Genomic DNA, 23,357 nt, shown 5'->3' with positions numbered 1-23,357 from the left:
AGGAAACGTCAGGTGCCTGGGATGTTGCAGCTGATGACACCTCTGTCTGGGATGCAGCCCCTGGGATTTGTTAGTCAGGGCGTGATGCACTCGGGGTTTTGCTGCTCAGAGCTGCTCTCAGCCCTGCCCTGGCTGCTCAGGGGACAAGGACATCTGTCCTGAGTCCGAGCCACGTGTGGGAGCACAGGGTAATTAAGATGGCAAACCTTGGAGATCCAACATCCCCTCCCTCTCTGCTTAGAAAATCAGCTACATCACTGAAACAAGACTTGAAAAGCTGCTCTGAAGCCAGAATAAACACCCTGAAATTTTTATCATAATGTTGCTTTTAAAAGTCCTAAATGTCCTCTATTTAAAATGAAATTCTTTTGTATTAACCTGCTTTCATATGCTAGCTTTCACCAGACTGCAGAATTGCCTGATTTGACTTTCTAATGTAACTGTAATGAATCTTCTGGGAAATGGAGCGATTGAGTGCATACACTGTGCAACTCCATTGTGAAATACTCTGTTAGATCTGCTAGATTCCTGATTTTATTTTTTCTGAGGGGTGGGGTGTCCCTGTCAGGTATTAAAATCGAAGCCAAATGCATTCTCTGGGGGACCTGGGGAGCTCAGGCACTCCAGTGGGTAACATTGCCTTGATTAAATATGTTTGCAGCATCACACACATAAATACGCTGGGTGATGGTGGCACGGTTAGATTAAATTCAAAGGCGTGCATTTGGAGAGAAAAGAATAAAGATGAAATTTATTGGCAGATACCCATGTAGCTCCTTTGAATACCTACAGGACAGATTATTTTTAAAAATGTATCAAAGTGCACACAAAACTCTACACAGGGAGTGTATTTTTGTGTTAAAATGCTGCCTTATTCTGCAGCTGTACTTGCACAATGTCTGCCTTGTGAACAAAACGACCCTTTGAAGAATATTGCATATATGATATGTGAAAGGGAGGGGAGAATCGGAGTATCCAGTGCTCAGCTTGGCACCCAGCAGCCATTCCTTTCATAATCGATTTCAGGGCCAAAATGCCCATTTTTTGCACTCTTTGCAGTCCACTCCCAGGGAAGGCCATACCCAATTCTTGCCTGTCTTGATACCTTTTAGAATGGTATATGTAGTCCTGGGGTTTTTAGTTTCGGTGTCTTTGGGCTTTCAGTTTCTTTTTGCCATTTCTCCATAGATTTTTTCAAGTTTACAAAATACTGGGAGTACCATTCAGCTTAGACCTGGTACTTAAAAAGGCCATATTTGAGACAAAAATTGTCCAGCCCACCTGGGCTTGTTGGAAATCACATTTCCAGAGCAGTGCTGGGTGAATCTCCTGCACATCTCCCTGTGGTGGCTTCGGGAATGGGGTCAGGATCCATCCTCCAGCAGGCAGGACAGGAAATATTGGCAGCTGGAATTTAAGGCAGCAAAATAATAGAAGAAAATTATCTGTAAGTGCCAACTTCCAGCTGGGTGACTGATACAGCTTCTCCTGGGAGGTCAGTGCTGCTTAAAGGGGGATTTCCCCGCTGCATATTCACCTGATAAGGGCTGATCTGCTCATTCAGAGCAGCTCTGTACAGTGCCCTTTTCCTGAAAGAAATGGAAATTGCTGTGAATAAAACTAGACACAGTTTATATATCTGTGGGGGAAAAAAATCAATATTTTCATTGGGATCTGATGTTGAGTCCACTTAAATCTGTTTAACTTCAAAATGCAGGTAGTATATTGTAAGATGAAGACAGATAAGTACAAAGCAGGTTCTCAAGCCTTGGAGAATGTTAAAAATTCTATATTTTTCCTGCAGATAACCTTTTTCTTCTGTCAGTTGAGTTGGGCAATTGAAATAAAGGCTGGAGTTGCACAGAAAAGATGTTCTGTGGGCTTATCTCTAAATTGTGTCAGCGTTTTCTGCTCCCCCCTCTCCCCTGCCTGGTTTCCTTCCATGTCAAATGTAATTCCTTAAATCCATTGTAGCAGTGGATTCGCATGTCCGTGTGTGTGAGAGGAGTTACGGACACAGCAGCCTTGCTCAGGGTGTTGGGGACAGGGTTGGGGACAGGACTGGGATGGGGGCACCCCTCCCTTTGTCCCCCCCGTGTCCCCATCCCACTCGGCGTGTCCTGGGTGGCGAGCGCGTCCGTCCCTCGCGCGTGGCGGCCGTTTCCCTGCCAGCTGTTGCCATTTTGCATTCAGCTTTTGTAATCACCCTTTCTAAAATGGCTTTATTGTTGGCTGATCAGGTGTATCCTGACATAAATAAAACATTGGCAGTAATTGGCTGTGACAGCTCTGCCGCCGCCGCCCCTCCGGCTGCGGAGCCCCGGCCCCTCTCCCCGGGGTAATTGGCTTTGACGGGTTCTGGTGGCTGCAATAATACTGATCCATGAGCCTGTGTGAGCTGCATAATGCCTCGAGGATTTTGTACCCATCAATATGTCCTCAGCTTGAACCATTTTTTTCATACTTTTTCCGTGGCAGTTTATTAAAAGGAATGCTTGCTGCATTTACTGTGTGTTTGGTATCTACACAGCCTCAGCTGTCATGGCAGATGAAAACACCATCCTGCAATTCCAAACGCTCCTGCGTGCCTGCTGCTGATACAAAGAAAACCCCCCTGCCATTGCCCAGAGACACTTGCAGTTCAAGTCTCTTATTTCTGTAGGTGCATTGATGTTTTAGAATGATCCGTGATAATAAAACGCGATAATCTGTTGGCAAGAGCGCAACCGCTTTTGTTTGCAAAACTTAATAAGCTGTGAGACAAACACAGAAATATGCAAAGGCAGAGCTGTACGTGCTAAGTGAGGCCTGACAGTTTCGGTTCTAACCACAGCTGAAGGCGTACTGACTTGTTTGCTACCTTGAGTAATAACTCAGATTTCTTTTGTGGTGTCTGGTGGAAAAAAAAAAATCAAAATCTTGTATTTGCTGGTATTGGATCACACTTGATCCTAGTAGGACATTCTGAGAAATGTAAATGGCAGCAAATCCAACTTGGTTGGATCCTAATCAGTTGCAACACCAAAGTTATTGGGTTCTTAACCAGAATTGGCACGTAGAGCTGAAATTCATTAAAAGTAGTTCTTAAAGTGGGATTAGTTTTTCTCGGTTACAATTACTGCTGGCTCATCACGGAGAGCAGAATTTCTGTGGGTGACGCGTGCCCAGAGTAATTCACTATCTCAACAGGAGTCGTGACTCCTTTGGGAAGGAAGTTTGTAGAAATACCCCTGTAAACTTTGTTCCCTGACAAGCTTGGGGAATCATTTCTAAAGGATTCCAGGAGTGGCTCAGGAGCCACTCCAGAGCAGAAGGTGCTGCTGCTCCTGGAGGAGGTGGCATTGCTGCTCCTGGAGAAGGTGGCATTGCTGCTCCTGGAGAAGGTGGCATTGCTGCTCCTGAGGAAGGAGGCATTGCTGCTCCTGAGGAAGGAGGCATTGCTGCCTCCATTGCTATTTCCTGAAGAAAATATTATCCCTTGTTGAATCAGATCCTCTTGGCACCCGCAGGCCAGCCTGCTGCGTGGTGGAGGCTGTGGGGGTGATGCATCCTTGGGAATGGCAGTGACTCAGGCAAAGGGCAGGGATTTCACCTCTTGTGATCCCCTGCCAAACTCTGCTCATTCACTAAAATTACCTTTCTTTTGAACTGAAGTGTGCTGATTGTGGCATGGGTTATGGGGCTGTAGTCGTGCAGTACCACAGTGCTGATGACTCCTGTGGGGAAATAGCAGATAATTCCTAGTGGGATAATCTGCATCTTTATTTTTAGAAACAAAACCCTTCCCAAACCCTCTGCTTTCGTTATGTCATTGTGGGGACGTCTGGCAAAGTTTTAGCTCCTTGTTTCATGAACTCAGCTGTGTCTTGATACTGGAAATAAAAGTTGTCTGTTTAATTATGTGCTGCAGAGAGGAGGTTGGTGATCAGTGCTTGGCTCCCTGTTCGCTTTTGGGCTCCAGCTTTCCGTGACAACAAAAAATGTTTCCTACTCAGCTCATACTTTGTTTTTGTAATTGTTTGTGTCTTGAACCTTCAGGCAAAACCCTGAAGCAAATTATTCCTCACTCTGTGTTTCTTCTACTGGTGTTTTGGAGGAAAAGGTACTGAAATGTCATTCTTTCCACTAGATGAGCTCACAGTGCAAATAACATTTCAGAATGGGATTTCCCTTACTTTTGGTAGATTATCTCCCCTGAAAATTACAGTAATTTGGGTACAAGCTTTTCAGAGGCAGAAAAAAACAGTTTCAGGAGCTCACTTCTGCATTCAGAAGTACCTAGAAACCAGAATGTGGCAGGGTAGTGTTTGAATCCCTTTTCAGCTTGTGTGCACTCGTTCTGTGCCTGTTCTGCCACTGCAGATCATCTTCTGTGTTCCAGGTAAGCCTGAATTTGAGAACATAAAGATACTTCAAACCATTCAGCCTCTTTTGTAGGCTGGCATTTTTATCCCCATCCCAGGAACCAAAACCAGGGAATATCAGTTTGTCAAATATACCCAGCAAAGTCTTAGGAATTAAAAATAGCAAAATGCAATTACAGGCTAATTGATGAATGTAATTAGATGTAGATTTGACCAAAACTAGGTTCTGCAGCATTAGCAGTTTAATTACAAAATGCCTTGTGATTGTAAAACTAGCAAGAAATACTTTGCTGGTAGCTGTAGCTGCTCTTTCACATCCTGTTTTTCACAAAATCAGCTTTAGGAGCCATCGTATGAGCAAGTGAAATATTCAAATTTGCATCAGAGCGAATCTTGCTCTGGAAACTTAAGCGCAGTTTGAAAGGGGTTATGAACTTTTACCTCCAGGAAGCGGGGAGCTGGCCCAGGTGGGACAGGACAAAGGGGGATGCTGCTCTGGCCAGGCCTGGCATTGTTACTGAACAGTGCAGGAAAGGCACAGTCCTGCTGAGCCACTGGGAAAGCCACACAATCTCGTCAGCAGACACTGCACCCCAAAGAGGATTACACTGCAATTATGGTTCCTGGGGCGTCTCCTCATTGCTCTCCAAAGGAGATTGATTTATTTGTCAGGTGTGTGAATGACAAAACACAAAACTCCAGTTATTTTCTTAATAAAATGTACATTTCATGTAAGACTTGAGATGTGCTCTTCTAAATAACCTCATAATGATCTACAAGCTTGCCTTGCCTTAAGAAGATTAAGGAATTAATGTCAAATTACAGACACAACTGCAAATAGTGCTTGCTGTGTTCAGTGTGCAGGAGGGGTGGATGGTTGATAAACATGAAATATGTTTTTTAATTTTTTGTTTTCTTAGAGGAAGAATCCCAAGGGTTAGGATAATTTGATGCTGTGAGTGTGTGAGGGGAAGGGATGCCCTGGGCAGTGAGCCTGTGGTGTCTGAGGGTTTGGCTGAGGATACAGGCAGAGCTGCTCAGCAGCTGAAGGTGTCAGCTCAGCTCTGCATCAGCCAGTTCCTGGATGGCAGCACAGGGGTGAGATCACAGTTCCACACTCTGTTCCTGTGTGCAGGGGTGAGCTGTGGGTGACACAATGACAAAATGCCTAAGAAGATTGTCTGTGTTACATAATGCTAATGGAATTATGGTTGGATAAACACATTAATATAAGGGAGGGAGAAAATGCCCAGACTTTAGCTGTGGGAGGCATAAATGTTGCTGCTGAAAGCCATGGCATAATTTCTGGAAATGGTTTTAAGTTCAGTGTAGCTGGTTAAAAATAACACTTAATAAGTTTTCGTTTTCCGAGCTGTAAATGGCTTACCTTAATCTTTCTATTTTGGTCAAGTGAAAGGGAAATGAGGTCTGAAGAGTTGCTCTTTAGCAAAAGATGTGAGAGGCACCAAGATTACTGCTCTGTCAGTGGAATTGCAGGTGATTTTTGTTACGTGCATGGCATTTGCTCACGTTCAGAACCAGAGCAGGGGGTTTAAGAAAGAATGGGTTCTGCTAAATCAGGGCTGCACCACTGATCCTTTGTGAGGAGAGTCTGTACTGAGGCTTGCAGCTATCACAGCCTCTAGGTCTGTCTTTCAATTCATGCTGCTTTTAGCTCCTGTTCTTAATTCTTTGTTGATGTTCTAAGGTACAGAAACTTGTGAGAAGGGTTGAGCTTAAAACTTCCCATTGCTTCTTGCACTGAGTGTTGTAGAACTGCAGGTTCTGTGAGCAGGAAGTCTGGCAGATACCTTGGCTGGCTGTGACACTTAATTTTGGCCTTAAAAGCTGTGATTCTCTTGCAGCAAGTATCTCTGAGGAAGACAGTTTGTGATGGAAGTGTGCTGTATCCTTTTTGTGCATCAGCGTTTCTGCCTGTTTTTGTTGGCAAGGATTTTTCTGACCTTTTCCAAATCCTTATTTTCCTGGCAGTGACTTTGTGTGGAAGAGACAAATTATTTTCTTCTGCCTCTTTGGCTTTATGTTGAACTTGCTTAAATATTTAAAAAATCATTGTATTTAAACTCCTCGTTTTCCCTATGGTTTACTTTAAAGGAATGGTAGTTTGGAGGTAGCCCTGAGTTCTCACAGCCCTGAGCTCTGCCGTGTCCAGAGGAAGGGCTCAGGGGATGTCTCTGAATCCCCTCAGATGCAGGATGAGTGTCCTCATCAAGGCAGATGAGAAGGAGAATTGTGGATTTTCTGAAGCACAGGGCAGGTTCAGGTCTCAGGGGTGTGAGTGAAGCTCCAGAGCTATTTTGTGTGTTCCCCTGCCTTCGTGGGCTGGAGCTTGTGCCCTGGCACTGGGTGAGGATGAGGGTGGTGGGGTGAAGGAACAACATTCCCCCTTATTTCAGGAATCCCTGGAATTGTGTAACTCATTCTGTGCCCTCAGTCAGCACTTGTGAGCCTGCCTGATCTGGGGGATAAAACCAAAAACACACGACGAAATTCTGCAGTCTGGTTTTTCTGTGGCCCTTCTCCTCCTAAAGGCTCTGAATTGGAAGAGATGAATCCCTAATAATTGGATTGATTAATAGTTCCTGATTAGAGGCTCTCTGCACAGCTCTTTGTGTCACTGTTATCCTTTGCATGTACCTGCTTGAAGCAAAAAGTTTACAATCAGTGAGGGAGAGTTTAATGACACACTTGCAGTTACCCTAATTTGAGGTTGAAATGGGTCTTTTGGTCATAGTTTGATAACTAAGTGGATTTTAATTAACTGAAATCCTCTGCCTTAAAATCTTTCACTTACAAATAATAATTAAAAACTCCAGTTCAAGGATGGCTCCTGCAATCCATACTCGGCCTGATATAAAAAATCTGGGAAACAGAAAAGCTTCTTTATTCACTTCTTTATTCATTCAGGTACATGTGAAGTCTTGGGAAACAAAGCGGAGTCTTTATCCAGGATGAGGTGGTTAATTCTCCTCCAGCTGACAAATAGTGCCTTGTTTTTAATAGCTTTGTACTTTGATCAGAGGTGGTGTCTAATTTTGTTATCAGCACACGGATAGGCTATGACTACATTCAGAGATGAATGTACGCTGGGCGTAAATTTGGAAAATACATTTATTCCCTGAAGCGTGCAAAGCGCTGCTGAGTCTCCCGATATATAAAGGTAAAATATTGCTGATTTCAGAGCTCTGCAGGGAGCAGGGGCTGTGCTGAGTGGGACACCAGAGGTGTCAGGGATGAGGAGTTGGCTCTAGAGGGTGCTCTGAACCAAGGCAGCGCCTCCTTCCCCTCTTTAACAGCCACTGGTGACGTTTTGCTGAAGAAAAACAATAAAAATCTCTCTGCCTCCCTCCTGCCCTCCTCCCCAAACACATGGGCTCGCACTTTATTGGAAACCTGAATATTAGTTTGGCCTGGAGAGTTTTTCTGGAAGATGCTGCTTAATTATTTAGCTCTAGGGGGATTCCTGCACTGTGAGCTCTAACATCCTTCCGTGTGTTCTCATGCTGATTTAAATAATTTGGATGTTTAAGTATCTTTGGAGGTCTTTAGAGAGCATAAATAAAAGAATGGAATAGTTCAAACTTGATGGCATTTTCTCTCTTTCTTGGACAGGAGGTGAATCACTGCATTTTTGCCTCAATATATTAATAGAGAAAGAAGCAGTGTCTTGACCTGCTGTGATTTTTAATATCCCTTTCTAGCAGCCAGTAATAACTGGTAGTAAAACATGTAATAACAGACAAATTCCACAGTGAGATTTCACACAGGGTTTTTTTTGCTGTTGGCTGTGTCTGTGTGACACTTTCATTTTCCAGTCCTGTGACCCTGCCCCAGACGTCCTTGGGAGGGAATTTCCTGGGCCCTGTAAAACCTCCAGGTGCTCAGGGCTGGGCTACAGCACAGGGTGACTCCCAGGTCTGTAATTCAGCTTCAGTTTTAATTGATTTTCCCTCTAAGCTTGGCAGTTATTTCCTTGATGCCAAGAAAAAGTTTGAAGCTGGAGTTTTTGGCCAAGGAATATTTATATCTGCAAGTGTCACATCTGTCCAGATCTCTTGTCTCTCTGCTGGTTTTTGGCAGGGCTGTTGCTGTTCTTTTCTAGCTTAAAAGAAAGCCTCGAGTGCCAGCAGTGTGTGGCCATTGTGGCACATTAAAAACGGGGACTGTGATTGTTTGGGCACTCCTTTTTTGTTCCACTGATGGTACTTTGTGTTTTTTCTCTGGAAAAATGTAACTGTTTCCCCCTGAATATGCAATCGGGTAATAGAAATCTCGTAATTTTTACCTCTGACTTGAGTGGTTATGAGGACAGTAATTGTTTCAGCCTGATGGAGATTAAAACTTGTCTCCCATGTCAGTTATTAAATGTGGAAATAGCTGCAGGGTGTGGAATAAAATATTTGATTTACAGTGCAACTCTGAAAGGCTGTAACACAAGAGCTGTATGGATTTGTTTGGTATAAAAGCTTCATCTGAGAGGAGAAGCAGCAGCCTCTGACCATTTCTGGCTGTGATTTCTATTTTAGTAGGTGGGATCCCAGTGTGGTGATTTGTGTGGTGTAATGATGATAATTCTGAGCTGGAAGATGAGTTGTCTGTAATTCTGAGCTTCTCTCAGTGCTCCAGCTTCTTATCAGCAGAGTTAGCTGGGGCTGAGCTGTCTGTAATTCATGGAGTTTTCCTTTTCCTGAGTTAAAGGTTAAAGTTATTACAAGCATGTGTGCGAGCTGTTGTTGGCATTGCAGAGTGCTCTGGATGCTTGCACATTATTGCTGTGGACATATTTTTCTACTTAACGTGGCGAGCAGTTGTTTAATTGGAAAAGCTGTTACTTCTCTTGATCCAGAGCATAGTAAAAATCAATGTCTTCTCTGCAGTCTGAACTAATAGGAATCAAACTCATTGAAGGATGAAAATGGTTTAATCAACAGAGAGATGTCTTAAAGGTTATTTAAAAAACAAAAGCACCCACCAAGCCCACAAACAAACCAAAGAGCCTAGCCCAGGTCTGGGGCTAATGAGGAAAACGTGGTGCTTGCCACCTTCAGCTGGACTGGCAAGGGAAGGGAGGAAAGTTTCCATCTGCCATGGATGGAGGGATATTCTTGGGAGCCATTTGATTTCAAAGGCTTTTCTTTTAAACACCACTTGTCTGTATCTTCATTCTTTGTGTGAACTGACAAAAATGAGGTCTAATGATGGGTTTCTTTGTAGTGGAAGCCATGAAAGGGACTTTGTCTTTTCATTCCAAGAACTGAATCCAAGGCGATTGTCAGCCTTGTTCTTGACCTCATTTGTCCAGCGAGCTCTGCTTATTTCAGATACACTTCAAATACAGTTTCCTGGCTGGCTCCTGGTGCCCCAAAGGGGAGATTCCTTGGGAAGGGAGTAGCAGAGGAATGACAGCTGCATGTTTACCTGCATGTGAAGTTCCACAGTGTGCTACAGCAGAGAAGTGATTTCAGAGTTCTCCTCCTGGAACTTGGTGGCTGAAGGTAATAAAGAACTGAATGGATAACCTGGCGTGAGTTCTGTGACTGCTTAATGCTGATTCTATGAAACTGGGACAAAGTGTAACCTTTAAATTACGATTTTACCTCTTGAAGTGCCACACCAGCATGTTCAGATCCTAAAAAGCAAAGCAGCAGATCTCATTTCATGAGGAAGTTGCCTGCCAAGCTTTACTACAAGTCTTAGGAATGGATTGTTAACGAGCTCATGATGTGACATGTATACTTCTTTCTGATAAAACATTAGCATGAAAATTGAGCAGTTCCTGTCATTCACCTCTCCAAACCCAGACAGAGAGCTCGGAAAGGGAAGGTGCTCGTGATTTGCTCTGGGAAACACAAGTTGGGATCTGCCTGAGCCCCTTCTGGGTTCCTGATGCTCCTCTGGGTGTCTGTGCCCCCCAGTGGGTTCCTGAGCCACCTGTGCCCCCCTTAAATGAATGTTTTATTTTGTGGAATTGACCCTCTGTGCGTGTTTCAGGGCTGGGTTTGCAATCTGCAGGAGGTTATTTCATCCCAGCTGTAATGCCTGGGATATGGGCTGGTGGGGAATGGGGCTCTGGTATTTTACAGCTTGCTGCAAAGGCTTCCAAGGAAATTCCACAGAATCCTCTCACACATCCTTACTGCTAGGATGCCTTGGAATTTTTTGGTTGCCTCATCCTGGTGGGGGTGTTATGTATTTGAAGTTTTTGCTGTTTTATCTCCATATCACAAGGAGCTAAATAGAACACCTGGGATGCCTTTTATGTTGAATTCTTTAATAGGCCACTGAAGGAACTGTGTAAAGGAAAAACTGATGTGTTGCAGGTTTAGCCTTCCTAAAAATACAGAATTTAAACATTCCTGTAGTAGCTGAGGTACACGTGAAACCAACATAAATGGAGTTAAGACTATTGTGTGTTTTAGTTGAGAATTTGAAGGAAGTTCAGACTCAGAACACAGCCATGAGAATGGGATTTTTAAGCCTTCAGTGTGATTGTTGTTTTATGTTACATACTGACAGGAAAAGGTGCATTGTGTTGACAAGCAGCATGGAGCTGATTTATGCTGAGATATACAGCAAGATCCTTTGCTTTTCAGAGTGTTTGCTAAGTTGGTGTAAGCCCTGCTTAGCTATTGCCACCTCCTCATCTCCAGCGTGAGCAACATTGTGAAAATAATTTTGAAAAGCTTTTTTGGCTGTTAATTGGTTGATATCAGCTATCAAAAATCTGCTGCTTCCTTTCAGTTGACTCAAAGTTCCTGTGTAGGTGGCTGCAGACTGAGTGCTGTGTGAAACACAGCCCTGCACCAGTAAATCCCTGTCTGCTGGAGAAAAAACAAATCAAAACGAGTCCAGCAAACTGCTAAAATAATAATGCTTCCTGGGGGAGTGAAGCTGTCTGCTTTGCTTACTCTCACAAGCTGTGGAGGGAAGAGAAGAGGGATAAACTGAGAATCTTTGCAGGATTCCATGGTTTGGGGGTTCTGGGAGGAGCAATGCCTGGATGAGTTCCATCCACCGAGTACCTTGTGCTGAGACTTTGGGAAGTGCAGAGTTCCTTCCTCCTGTAACTGAATGGCAGCTGAGTGCTTTCAGACTCTGGATATTTTTTCAAGATTACAGTAGAAACTTCCTGTTTTTAGAGCTTATCTCCCTGTCTGGAGGGAGAGGTTATTATAGGTACGGTCACATCCTGTGGTTGTTGTCACTTGTAAAAAAAAAAAAAAAATTTGACTTTTCAGAGGCCTTTGAATATGTGAGTGATTACAGCTCCAAAAACTGAGCTGCAGCCTTAGTTCCCATCTCCTCTGTGATCTCAATAAAAGGCTGTAAATCCATTGCAAATTTTACATCTCTGTTAGTTCAATTTCTGTGTTGAGAAAATCCCTTGGTAAAGGATCTGTCTGGCTCTGGAAGGAAGATTGCAGAGGAAGCATTTGGGAGTCATTTCCTTCAGCGTGAGTACGAGCATGCTTTATGCTTTAATAGTTTAAACATTCCACGGGCTCTTGATGGAGGTATCAAGTTTTCCATTCCCCGAGTTACTTTTAGTTTAAACTGGAGGGAAGAACAGGCAAACTCCCATTGTTTTACAGCTGCTTTGATAGAGCTGAAAAAGATGCAATTGCTTAATTCCTCCTTCCCTCCTTTGGCTTCACCCCTCCCACACACATTTAACTATTGAGAATTTTATTTTGTTTGCTTTTTTATATTCATCTGAGAACAAAGAGCTTCTTGTTGGTTTTAATCCATTTGTTACATTTTCAAGTATGTAAATTTTTCCTTTTAATTTTTTTTTTTACAAATATTTGGATTTTTTTTTTCTTCTGTGTAAGATAATACATTCGAAAATGAGTTGTGTGCATTCCTTTGTGTTAAATTCAAGAAGCTGCTGAACAGGTTGGTGTCTTGCCGTAAGTACCACAAAATCTGGCAGACACACTGCATTTTGTTTTAATATTCTTGGCTTACAGTTTACCATTCTGTAATCTGGAGTTTCCCAGGGCAGGGATTTTTTACAGAAACACTTTTGAATTTAAGTGTTGGTCCCTACAGAGAAGAGGAAACAAACCAGAGGAGAAGTACCAGAAAAAAAAAAAAAAAAGTTATTTCTTTCTCCCCCTTCTGTCTTCCCAGAAAAGGCATCGTGTACTTCTGGCTGAATTCTGCCCCCCTTCTCTGCCTCAGGTTTGCTTCTGCTTGGCCACGGGGGTCTGGGCTCAGGGGATTTGTCCTGGCAGAGTCGGGGGTTCAGGAGGGTTTGGGGTCAGGGTTTCAGCAGGATTTGGGGTTTCTGTCCTGGCAGAGTTGGGGGTTCAGGAAGGTTTGGGGTTTCTGTCCTGGCAGAATTGGGTGTTCAGGAGGGTTTGGGGTCAGGGTTTCAGCGGGATTTGGGGTTTCTGTCCTGGCAGAGTTGGTGGTTAAGGAGGGTTTGGGGTCAGGGTTTCAGCAGGATTTGGGGTTTCTGTCCTGGCAGAGTTGGGGGTTCAGGGAGCCGGGGCTGGGCTGGCACTGCTGGGAACACTCTTTTCACTGTATGGGCACCTGGGAGTGAACTCTGACTGGGCTGGGCTCTTTCTTTTTGGGCTGTGGTTGTTGCTTGGGGTTTTTCTGGTATTTTCGGTTTGTTTGTTTTCCCCAACACTTCCTAAGCCAGGCCTTCCTGTAAAACCCTGCTTTTCTCACTGTTATCATGTGAACTGCTTTCGTCTTCGCAGCTCCCTGGGGGAGCCAGGGTTGCTGTTTCATTCCTGCTGTGACAGAAAGGCAGCGTGCACAGGATGCTGTGCACAACAGCCCAGGGGATTTCGCCCAAGCACACTCGAGCAGCCCTTGTGTCCTTGTCCCCCTTCTCAGGGATCCCGTGGCAGTTCTGGGCTGTGTCACAGCTCTGAAGGGCAGTGCCAGGCAGCTTTTACCTCCTAAGCAGGCACAGGTGTGGGCAGTTTATTTCTGGGTTTATTTCTGTGGGGGGCTCTGTGTCTGGGGTGTGTGGCCAGCTGGGGTTTGTCAGAGGTGTGACCCTGCAGGGCTGGCACGGGGCAGTTGTGGCAGTTGCTGTGGCAGTTACAGGAGGGCATCGCCTGCAGTTCTGGGGCCCAGGGGTCGTTAGGAAGAGGCTGAAGTTCCTCAGACTGTTCTGTGCTCGGGAGGGCTCCCTGACCCCGGGGTGCTCATGTGCTGCTGCAGTTTAACAGCACCTGTGAGGACTTAGAGCTTGGCCAGAGGTCACCTGGAACATCCTGAGCACCAGGTAAGTACAGGGAAGGAGCCACAGTTCTTGAGCCATAAAATGTGTGATAGTGTTGGTGATTTGGTTTAATAGGGGAAACCTCACCCCAGCAAAACAAAATCTAACCCAGCAAAAAAAGCCAAGCCTCCTAAGGTCCATGGTGAGTAAAGGGTACAGGTTCCTTTTGGGGACTGGAGAGAGACGAGGAAATGGCTCATCCCAATGCCAGCAGTTACCCTGTAAATGAAAATAACTCTTGGCAGGCTGGTTTGTAAGAAGTGCTGTGTGTGTAAATGTGGTGCAGCGGAAGCGGCCGTGGCTGCTTAGCTGTGAGCAGAGTTTACAGCAGAGTTTACAGCACTCACAGCCTCCCTGGGCTGGCACTGCAGCACCAAATGGCCTTTGGGCTGTGCTGGGGCAGGAGCAGCAGTGCCCTGGTTTCCTGTCCCGGGCATGGAGAAGCACCCTGGTGGAAGTGTGGAGCAGGGCTGGGTTGGTGCTGTGGCTGCTGCAGCTCAGAGCAGGTTTCCTGTGGGTGCTCACAGATCTGCAAGTGCAGGCACGACTTCTCCTGCTGCGAGCGGATTTGAAGAAATTTGTGTGTAGACAGCAGTAACTGTCTTGTTAAGAGCTGGGTATCGGTTCCTCTGGCTGTTTGTGCCAAGAAAACAGCGCGTTATTTACACAGGAACAGAGCCTCACCTCTCACCTGACCAAAGGTTTTGTGTTAGATAGAGCCGGGTGCTTTGATGTCCAAGTGCAAACAATCAGAAATGGGTTACAGGCGTTCAGTGCTGCTGCTGGGAGCAGAGGGAGCTGACCTTTCCTGCTGGCAGCCCAGCCAGCGATTCCTCTCCCTGCTGAGAGATCTCCAGGTGACCGCTGGCCCCCGGAATTCTCCAGCTCACTTTCCGTTTAAGCTGCCTCTGTGTCAGGTTTTTGTTTTCCTGGAGGTACCGTGGGGGTTTTGGCTGGGGTCACACCACTGACAGAGACTGGGAAACTTGTGATGAGCACTGCAGCTGGTGGCACACAAGGAAAACACTGCTGGGACTGCACGAAGCTGTTAGTTTGTTCTCCATGAACCTGCTCCCTTCCTCTGCCCCTGCCCAAGGCCAGATCCGAGGGGAGGGTTGATTTAGTGGAGCTCTGAAAGCAGTGATAAGTCCCCATTTAAAAATAGGTCCAGCTTAGCAGGGGTTAGTGTTAGCCTCCCTGCTTGCCTAAGCTGGGAGGTTGGGTTGGATTGGCTTTTAGGAAACACTTGTGTTCATGTCTCTGTGTGCTCCCAAAAGGAGTTTAAGGCTCCTTTGTGCTCAGTCCGTGCGAGGCACTGGTGTTCTCCAGCCTGCTTTAAACCTGGCTGCGTGGGTGAGCCCGAGTCAGAGGGAGCTGCTCCCAAGGGTTTGTGGTACCTCTGAAAAAAAGCAACTTAATGTGCCCGTTTAATCTGTATAATCTCATTAAGCCTGTTTACGGCTAGTTTGTGTTCCAAGTGTTTGGCTACCTGGGAGAGCCGGAATTGCTCCTTTGGAGCGCTTTTTCCAGCGGGTGGAATGTTTATGTGTGCTCAATGGCTCATTCTGTCAGAAGTGGGGAGTGCTGCTGATTGATAGGTCTAGTGTCTTGGAGGGCTTACATCTTTATTTAATATTCCTCCAATTTGTGTGTCTGTGTTTAATATTCTTCCAATAGGGTCGGACTGGTGCGAAGTTATGAATTATTCGCGTTTGTTATGAGTCGTGTGTCTCGAAAGCAGCACATTTTCCAGCCCTTTGAAGATACACTGTCTGTCACTTCTCAGTGCTCAATCTTTCATGAGCTGAAGTGCGTGGGTACAGGATACAAAGTGTTACAGGATTCGGGGAAGCGCTGAAAGCCAAAGCTGAGAGTTTACAGGTGCTTCCCAGATTTTTGCTGCGAGGAGAGAAGGTGTGCAGGGCTGGATGTGCACACGCCTTTGAGCAGTGTCAGGAATTACTGACAGCAAGTCAAAGCCTTATTTCTTCAGATTTCCAGTTTCTGTTGTTTATTGTCACGACCTTAATGTTTCTTCAGCTAGGTGTTCTATTTAATTATGATGTTTATAGTAAATATCAGCTCCCTTGGCTGTGTGCTCAGGCCTGTAGCATGCGGAGTGCTTTGCTTGTAACTGCATCCCTTGTCTCAGTTCATTATCTGTTAATGGTACTCGACATGACAGGCTTGTTTTGATAAATGGAGCCTGCCAAGAAAGCTGGGATGGATTTTGCAGGCGGTGGAGTCGAGCTGTGTTTCATTGTGCAACACCAGAGGACTGATGCACGCTGGACCAAACACCACAGAGTGCAGTGAGAGGTCTCTGGGCAGTGGCTCCAGCCCTGTCCATCCAGGGAATCTCCACTCAAGGTCTCCTCTTTCCAGACTATTTTCCTGATCCATGTGGACGTAGATTTTGCCTGGTCTTGATGGGCTTTGTGAATGTATAACTCACATTTCCCCCCCTTTTCAGATATCCAGCTTTCAGAAGGGATACAGAAAGAAATGCTGTTGTAAGTTTATAATGCTGTGGGTAGCAAAGGTGTATTTCATGGCCAGGAAAAGATCTTTTATAGTCCATTTTCAAAAGATAAAAAGTCCCTATTGCAAAATGGAGCTTGAGGCTGTACTCTGTGCATGTTTTTTATTTTAGTCTCTGAAATGGGGGCAGATCTCCATATCTCCTAGGAAAGCCAATTAGTGAAAGTTGAGTTGTCTCTGATGTCGGTGATTGAGTGCTGTGGCTGTTCTGCTCATTCAAGGATCTCCAGAATGCTGTATGCAAACAGATGGGACTTGAGATGATTTCTCTGCCATCTCGCACACTGCTGAATTTGGAAGTTGGTTTGTGTTGGATTTGCAAGACAGTGTCTGAGATTCAAGAATAGTCTCCAGTTCTGTTGCTGTGCTCAGACTGCCAGATGCTGTGCTCTGCACTGTTTGGACAACTTTCATCCTAACGGGATACAAAGAAATCCACGCTTTTTAAAATTATTGTTATTATCTGAGTGCATTTTCCCAATATATACCAACTTCAGGGATTTGTGATTCAAGCTGGCTGAATCACCTGCCCTAGAGGAATAAGGTATTTTTGAACAACAACCATCAAACAGGGTATTTTTCAAATGATGAAACCTGGCCTGAATTAACTTCCTGCTGGAGAGCTCTTTTGGAAGTCATTAGGAGTGAACGCTGATTTAAATACACTCCAGAGCAGTGAGTTCCTTTCCGTGATCTGCCAGGTGTTGGACCACATTCGATGAGGAAATTGAGGAGCGAGGATAAACGCGGTGTGGTGGCTTTGTGCTGACTGGAGGATGGAGTTTCAGCTCTGGCAGGTTTGGGGCTATCACACGGCTCCTTGGTTACAAAGCGTGTTCTGCACCAAGGCAGGCTCCAGTTCAGGAGCTGTTGTACCATGAATATTGCAGGAGTGCAGCTCGTGCTGCACCACCCTCAATTTGTATTGATCACAGCAGCCCTGCGACGCGGCGAGGGCGCGTTGGAATTAATCAGCTTTTAGGGAGCTATTTCTAGAAAGTACAGAATAAATTTCAAACTTAGATCTTTGTCTGCTGAAGGACTCCTGGGCTCTAGTATGAAAATGGTAGAAATGGGCATGGATAAATAGCGGGAAGATGCACAACTACAAATAATTATCATCCTCTGGAAAGATGAAGTTGGCAGGCAGTACTTGAGGGTGTTGCTTTAATTAACTGGGTCTGTGAACCTTAATGATTATCATTTTTTCCTATTTTTTAAAAAAACTCGGCTTTGTTAAACTAGCTCGACGGTTGCGTACTTCCATATTTATTTTATAGGTAAAATATTACTGTATGGCTAGGAAATGGATTTGCTCGGCAGGAATAAAGTGTATGTTGCCCCAAGGTAATGGATTACATAGATGACTTGTTTTGCATGTTATTCTGCCAGGGAAATAGCAGAGCTCTGCTCTGAAATTAAGGCGGTACTGACAACTGAAAGGTCACGGTTGTGGTGTTGAGGAGCAGCACAAGACATTGGGCTGTGAGTTACAGGTTTGCGTGGAGATGCACAGTCAGATAAATATTCATCCTTTATAAAAAATCCAATTAAAAGCAGATGAATTTCTGCTCCTAAGGGGGGAAGGAAGGCGTCGTAGGAAAGGTTTTGAACAAAATGGCTCGCTAATTAAAGGCAGCGCAGCCGAATCCCCGTGCGAAGTGCCTCGGGACGTGGCGCTGGCCGGGATCGCTTCCCGGCCGTGCCGGGGCTGCCCCGTGCGCGATCCCTGCCCGGGCCCGGGGGATGCTCCCGCCGCGATTTCCCGCTGAGCGCGCTGTTCAGCGCTGCCATCAATCACGGGGCTCCGGTTCCGGCGGGAGGCGGAGCGGGGCGGGCAGCGCCGGTGCCGAGCCCGCGGCGGAGCGGAGCGGGGCCGCTGCCGGGGCCGCTGCCGGGGCGTGGGGGCGGCGGGCCCGGGACGCTCCGCTCCGCTCCGGCCGCAGCTGCTGGGCGGCGGAGGGGCCTCCTTTTGTTCAGCAGCTGCGCCTGCCGGCCCCGCTTCTTCCTCCGTGCCTGCCCTTCGCGGAGCCCTCCTCCTCCTCCTCCTCCTCCTCCTCCTCCTCCTCCTCCTCCTCCTCCTCCTCCTGCTGCTGCTGCCGCCGGCAGCGGGGCAGGGCTCGGGCTCGGGGCTCGCCCGCAGCCGGAGCCACGGTGAGTGCCCCCCGTGTCCCCCGTGCCCCCCATGGCCGGCGGTGAGTGCTCCCCGTGTTCCCCGGGTCCCCCGTGCCCTGCTGTGAGTGCCCCCCGTGCCCCCGGTGAGTGTTCCCCGTTTTACCCGTACTCCGCGGTGAGTGCCCCCGGGTCCCCCGTGCCCTCCGTGCCCTGCTGTGAGTGTCCCCCATGCCCCCCGTGCCCCCGGTGAGTGTCCCCCATGCCCCCCGTGCCCTGCGGAGCCCCCGGTGAGTGTTCCCCGTGCCCCCGGTGAGTGTTCCCCGTGCCCCCGGTGAGTGTTCCCCGTGCCCCCGGTGAGTGTTCCCCGTGCCCCCGGTGCCCCCGGAGCCGCCGTGAGTGCCCCCCGTGCCCCCGGTGAGTGCCCCCCGTGCCCCCCGTGCCCCCGGAGCCGATGGGTTGCGTGACTCGGTGCCTTCCTTACAAGTTGCAAGCTCCCAGCAGGAGAATTCAGGCTGCTCTGCAAGTTGGTTAATTCTTACCTGGCTAAAGATAACTGCCTGGATGGAGGAAAGGCTTGGCTTAGTTCTCTTTTCCGCTTTGGGTTGCTCCAATTTTTCGGGGTGTTTTTTTTTTTTTTTTTCCCCAGAAAAAGTTGGATCGACTTGGTAGGTGAGGCGTGGGTAGGTTGTTGTTGGCCTGGGAAGTTCAGGACGCTCTAAAGGCTACAGGGTTGGTTTTTTCCTTTCTTTTTTTTCCTTTTTTATTTTTTAATTTTTTTTTTTTCCATAACAAATGCTTTACCTCCCTGTTCTAAATATAAACAGTTCGGGTAACTGACTGCTGTGTTTAATTCTGGTTTTTTAAAAACAAATGAGATGAGATAAGGATTGCATTTTCTTTTTCCTGAAAGAAAGTACTTTTTCATTAGCTTGGTACAATGGAATGCCTTTGAAGCACTAATTGGGACAGTGTGTGGTGTAACTCTTTAAACGATGTTTAATGGTGTTTTAAGATAGTGACAGGAGACCTGCTCGGCCACTTTGTTTCCTGAGGAGGAAACCAGCTCTGCTTTGTTTTGCAATTGGTTTTAGGCTCGTCTGAGTCCATGTGGCTTTACCCTGCGTGGGGCATTGTGTGGCTGGATGGTCCCTACAGCCATCTGGGGCTGCTTTAATTGTCGGGGAGTGGAAATGGCGCTTGACGAGGCCACTTAATTCCTTTCTTTGTTGTTTTAAACTTCACGTTAATGTTGGGCATCAAGTAGAAGAAAGTGGCAATAGAAGCCCGGTGAAGTGTGGTTTCAGATGCTCCAGAGATCCGGTTCTTCTGGGAACCCAGTTCAGAGCCAGCCGGGTTTCAAACCCCACAGACAGCACTATTCCAATGTAAAGCCGTTAATCTGCAGGCAATTAGTTCCAGACGTGAGAGCGACTCCACATTTTTCTCACTTTTTGTTCTTGCATCCTTGTGCCCGGTGACTATCAGCAGACAGACGTTCGAGATGCCTGACAGCAAGCTGAGCTTGGTGCAGGAGCAGCATTTAAAAGCTTTTATTTGTTTTTCCAACCCTGCAATTTGGTAGTGTTTAAAGTATTTTATAAAGATCTCTGGGACCAGTGAAAGGTGGTTTTCAGTCCCGAGCACTTGAGTGCTCATTGTGCTCTGGCAGGCTGGGTGCTTGGCAGGCACTTCTCGAAATGTTATTTGATCTGGCAGCACGATAGAATTCACTTGGATTGCACAGTTTTTTTTCACCCCCCGGTTGCTGTTTGAAAGTGATGCATCAGCGAGTGTTGTTCGAGAGCGTATTTTAAGACCCAAACTGCGTGTATTGGCTTTAAACAGGATTCCAGAGAGAGGCAGTTCAGAATTTCTCTTGTTTTGTGGTTAGGATTTATGAATTGAGGCGAGGGCTGACGTAATCTATCCGACCACTTCCTTTGTGTGTGTTTTAGAGTTGATAGTGCTTTGTTTTGCTTAAAATAGCCAGGACTGCTTCTTGAATACTCTTCTATCTCCTTTCTGCTGTGGCCTTCAGTGTGAGCAGACAGCTTGTTCCAGTTGTGTGTGATTATGTCCCTTTGAGGAAATGGTTCCTTCCTTTTGTCACTAAGGTTCAGTGGATTGCTTGTATGCTAAGTAGATGAGACTTTAATTTTAATTAACATAATGATGTGTACAGCTGTTCTGTCAGAACACATCGCCTGTCTTTGCCATTTTACTACAGGTTGTAGAGAATCCCTTGATGTGCCTCTCAAACCCTTTTTTGCTTACTTTTGTTTGTGTAAAGGTGACAAAGATGGGGCTTTGTCTCCTGGTGTGTGGTTAACAGCTCCCTGCCAGAGAGCCTGGGTTTGGTTTTTGTGTGTGGGGAAGGAAATAAGCTGTTTATCACTGACCTAATCCTAAACCTCCTTGTCTTTGGGGTGGAGGGGGTTTATGCTGCCTATTGTTCTGCTTCAGAGTAGGCAGAAGTAACCTCTGCATTTCTGACTGTTTAATTCTTTAATGGCTCTACAGCTTTATAGAGCTGGCTCTGAGGGTTAGGTCAGTGTGCACATGTTAATTGTTAATTGTTCTGGGACTTCTCCAGGAGATGTTGGGGGGCTCTGCTGATACGGTGTATGTTGGATTAGAAGGTACACACTGTTTAGTTTTAAAACAGTGCAGAGCAGCATTTTTGTCACTTGTTGATACATGTGGCTAACAGGATATTTCTGAGAGCCAGTGACTGGTAAAAAAAGCAGCTGTGAAGGCAGGGTGCAGAAATAGGTGCAGGATGTTGAGGTTGTGCTGTTCTGGCCAAGTGATTTTCAAATGAAGGCTGTGGCTTTGGAGCATTAAGCTGGGCTCTGACACAGGGTTGGGTTTCACATCCAAAGGTGAGAACTCAAACCCCAGGCAAACTTTGGAATAAATATTATTTTAGCTAGGTTAGAAGGTGCTGCCTGTGGGTGCTGGAGTCCCCAGCTGGTGGCTGTGTCACTCTGGCCAGTGGCCACTGACAGACCCTGCCTGGAGCTGGGGTTTGAGCTGCTGCTGGTCCCAGGCAGGCTGCTGGGTTAAAGAAATCCCAGTTGGGTAAAGAAATCCCAGTTGTGCTGAGCTGAGAGTCAGGGATGGTGGGACAGGAGCAGCAGCATTTTTTGGGTGCTGGCAGCAGGAATTCTGCAGGCAGTGCCAAGCCTGGGACAGGGTCAGCAAGCTGCTCATCGCTTTTGTTAGCTTCTGTGAGCTGTAATGTTTTGGCCAAGATACCTATTCCTGCTCTAAAGTAACTTTTATTTTCGCTTGAACCTTGTGTGTTTAAAGTGCCAGACTCCGTAAATGACACATGAGAGCACTGAGTAGTTCTGTTTGTGTTTTAAAGGTAAATAAAATGAGAAATGCTCTGCTGGGAGGGGATGGAAACCTTCAGTGCAGTGGGGAGGCCTTACCTGGAGTAATCAGCAGCCCCTGACAGGCAGATTAATGTGCAAATCTTTATAAATGTGTGTAAAAGCATGTCAGGAGGGCACTGGGGAAGCAGGGCTGTGTCAGCAGAGCTGGATAATCAAACTCGTGTCAACTGGACCTTGCCTAGCCTTGCTCCTTGTTTGGCTGGTTCTCCAGTATTTCAGAGCACAGGACAAATTTCTCTGTTACTAAAGACTGGAAAAACCTTTAATGATGTAACACTCCCAGATAAATAAAGAGGACCCATAAAATACAAGCTGTCAGAACAACTGCATGGAAAATAATGTCAGGAATCTTGAAATGAATCAGAGGGAAATCTGGTTTAACATACTTCAGCTTGCTTAGCAGAAGCGAAACTCCTTCCAAAAGAGTGGACAAAAATTGTATTTATTCCAAAGTTTGCCTGGAGTAGTGGTTTGAGTTCTGAACTTTGGATACGAAGTGAGAACAAATAGGGCTGGAAAATGTAAATGATTAAAACAAGCTGGCCTTCCCTAGGAAACATTTGTGTCAAGTTTATCCAAGGAAAGGGCTTGGTAATTGGATAAATGTTTTACTAGTGGATAGATAGTATTTGATTGTGATGTGTAGATTTTCTCACAATGTTTTTTTGTGTAATTGGTGTGTTTGGAATTCAGGCATTTTCTAATGTTAGCAGAAGTACAGAAGAAGTGGAGGCTGTAAATTCAGCATTAATGATGTAGCCGTGCTCTTGGGAAGGAATGGCAAATTTTGTGAGGAAACTTGGTTTAATTAATCTTCTGTGAATGGATATCACTTTCATTTTCATAAGATGACAATACAGTGTGAAATAACAAATCTGGAATGTGTTAGTACTGGGATCTAGAAGTTTTGATACTTACAGGTTTTTCATTCCTTATTTTTCCCTTTTTTAAAAAAATGAGCTGACTGTAAAAAGCTGTGATTAGGTAAACCTTTTACTGAAAGCAGCCAATTTTGGTGTAGATAATTGCTGCTTCTGTAACACCAATTTTGTACATGAAATATATTTTGTCTTAAGTGCTTATTTGAATTTTCTTGAGACTAGCAAGAAAAAATGTCTTGGTTTTGGCAGTGTTTCCTTTGTGAATCTGCTTATTTGTAGAGATCAAAATTACTTGTTTTTTTGAAATAAAACTGAAATTTTGCTAATAGGCAGTAAGTGTTCCAGCAGCATCTGCAGTTCTACCCTTGCTGTGGGAAGTTCTCTGCATTTCTGTCCCTGCCCACAGCAGATTTTTTAAGCCAGGCACAAATTGAACCTGGGAACTCAGCTAGCTGTGGTTTTTGCTGTTGAGAAGTTTCCTGGCTTTGCTCAGTGCCTGATGAGCACAGTGCCCCAGTGAGCAGTGAGATCAGTGTGGAAATGACTGAGCCATCATATGAGTCAATACAACTCAAGCACTTAAGGTTGGGGATTTTTTTTCCTTGGTTTGACATAGTAACAGATCCCTGCAGAATTTATTCTTCCAAGCAGTCAAAACACACTGTATTTGCTCCTTTTCCCATTGAAATCTAACAAAGAAGCCAAAAATCAGATTTCCATTTCCTGGTAATAAAGCTATTCCTTCGAGATTAGAGCTGGGAATGGATTTTTATATATATATATGGCA

The 23,357-nt window shown here is 45.7% G+C and overlaps 1 protein-coding gene across 4 annotated transcripts in view; it reads left to right on the top strand.

Annotated features, from left to right (window-relative positions):
• The window catches only part of RERE (arginine-glutamic acid dipeptide repeats), a 163,421-nt gene that overhangs the window by 17,901 nt on the left and 122,163 nt on the right, over positions 1–23,357 (top strand). Inside the window, exon 1 of one of the 4 annotated variants that reach the window (XM_072917436.1) lies at positions 16,497–18,327. The exons of the other annotated variants lie outside the window; for them this stretch is intronic. The gene's annotated coding sequence lies outside the window, so the exon portion shown is untranslated. Of the gene's footprint in view, positions 1–16,496; positions 18,328–23,357 lie in introns of those variants that run through there. 4 annotated transcript variants of the gene reach the window in all.

Source organism: Taeniopygia guttata, chromosome 21 (genome assembly GCF_048771995.1).
Source record: "Taeniopygia guttata chromosome 21, bTaeGut7.mat, whole genome shotgun sequence".
Lineage (NCBI taxonomy): Eukaryota > Metazoa > Chordata > Aves > Passeriformes > Estrildidae > Taeniopygia > Taeniopygia guttata.
The sequence above is the reverse complement of the archived record's forward strand: the minus strand, read 5'-3'. Positions and strand labels throughout refer to the sequence as shown.